Raw genomic sequence first — 2,381 nt, forward strand, 5'->3', positions numbered from 1 at the left:
CAGATTTTCTGGTGGTTGTTTTTGGGTAAGATAACAAAAAAAAGCAATGACTGTCACTGAAATTATTCAACCTGGCCTTTAGAGTGTTGTTGGCAGGGGCCACATGCTAATATTTTAGAAGATGTTGTTGAAATTTTGCCTCAGTTATTTTGACCATATATAATCAGCACTTTTTTGTATTATTCTGACTTCAGATGTAAAGGTTTGTTATAACAATGTATAACTGTGGTTTCTCACTACGTATTTTAAATGCAATTAAACATAGATGTTTCCACTTTTAAAATACATCTATTAGCTGTGATGCTGTATTTTGCCTGATACTTATTATTTCACAGTACACAGTTGCCTTTGGTCTTGTCTATACAGCTTTCTGCCCTGCTCCCCTATCACGCTTGAGCCTGGAGATGGAAATCATGATTTATCAAGGCAAACTTCACTCTACTTTACATCAGCCACACAGCAAACCAGACCCAAAACAGCACAGCTGTATGTTGTGTGTTAAATGAAACACAGATTAGGGGAAGAAGGTAACTTTATAGCTCAACGAAACACAGATTCTCCATTTCATATGGGCAAGGCTCTGAGCGCACACACAGGTCACAGGCTGCCCTGAACACAGCCAAACTCAGCCTTTGTTAACAAAGAGCAAAAAGTACCGAAATGCTACACTGTGACAGAGTAGGGAATCCCTCTTTAAAAATACTTGAAAAGTGTAAGTTCCACTTTCAAGTTAGAGACCCTGGGTTGCATCACAGCTGGGACCTCAACATGTTTGCATCACAAGAACCTCAGACCCTCACTCGAGAGACAGCTTGACAAAGAGGGGATGTTATAACTTGTCTAATTTCACATGTGTCTTGTCACACATTGCTTCTCCTTTAGGACGACAGCCATCTGGAGTCTCTCTCTTCTCAAGAGACCAGACCCAAAGTTCCAACACTTGGATTGTGGTCTGAATGTGCAGTAGAAACACTGGACATGCAATTTTGCTCAGCCATCATCTTTTTCTAGATATAAATGTCAAGACCCAAACAGGCCTTCTGGAAGCATAGTTTTGAGCCATGGTTCATGAGATTGGCTCAGGATTATCCCATCATTTAGTGTCAGGGCTGGGAAGAACTAAGCAGCAGTTCTTTATCTGGTGATGGGTATGAGTGTTGGGTCAAAAATATCCCTGGTCTTTTTGCACTGAATAGGAGAGAGGCTTGGGGAAAGAGAGTAGGATAAAACATGGGGGAGGAGGGGGATATGTCCTCCTGCCAAACAGCAGGCTGCATCTCAAAGCCCTACTACAGCAGGCCATAACTTTGGCACCTTAGGGCTGTGGTGCTGGGCTGGAGCATAGTGCATCCACATGGGCAGCAGGCAAAGCGAGGAGGCAGCTGTAAAGTTTTGCACTGAGGGAAGGAGATGCATGTCAGGATGCATTTAGCAGGCAACCAAGGGGAGTGCAAGCATGTTGAGCTCTGCAATCTGGGGGTCTCCAGCTCCGTGGCCCTATATTAACTTCAGAACTCATGGGCCACTTCCAGTTTTCCCTGCTGGCAGCAGAACCAAGAGGAAGGGGGAGGAAAAATACCCCCTCCCTGCCAGTCTGGATCTTCCTCGCTCAGTCCATGACAGATGGGGAAGCAATTCACAGCCAGATTCCCCCTCTGGTAGCTCAAGGCAGGCACCACACTTGCTCAGGGCATTGCAAATTGAAAAGCCAGTCCAGAATAAATAATGGAGCAAGTCATAGAAAAATATTGAGTTTGCATTTAAAAAAAAAAAAAAAGAAAGAAAAAAAGACATTTCCTGTCTGGGAGGGTATGGATTATTTAGAGATACCAAGATAGGGAATTCCCTGGAAGGCAGGTTCTCTCACATACCATCCCTGTCACAAACACAACAGATATTTCTGTGTGCCTTAGCTGGCTCACTGCAGAATATAAGGGCTCTGAAGAAATTTATAAAAGCCTTTGAAGTTGCCTTGTTTTAAAGACCAAATTCAAGCATGAAGAAAGCCAAGAGTGCTTTAAACCTACAGGAATAAAAGCCAGTGGGTTTCTTTACCCTGCCTGCACATTATAGGGCTTCATTCATACAGTAAAACAAAGCTGTTCATTTCTGCCTGCCTTGTTCTCCTCTTAACTACCTTCCCCTCTTTGAAGACAGGGATATGTAAAACAGTGACTGCTCCAGAAAAATTCGGTCAGAAGTTTCTATTCATCCTCGTCCCTTAGTGTGGAATGAAACCTTCTGACAAACGTTAAGGCGGGAAGCTCAAATCTGACAGAAAAAAAAAAAGCCATTTCTTTTGTGATTTTGTTACACATTTATATGTCATATATTTTCTCCCCGAGTGACATTTGGGTTAGATTTTTTAAAAACATTATATG

The sequence above is a fragment of the Lagopus muta genome, chromosome 7 (assembly GCF_023343835.1).
Source record: "Lagopus muta isolate bLagMut1 chromosome 7, bLagMut1 primary, whole genome shotgun sequence".
Taxonomy (NCBI): Eukaryota; Metazoa; Chordata; class Aves; order Galliformes; family Phasianidae; genus Lagopus; species Lagopus muta.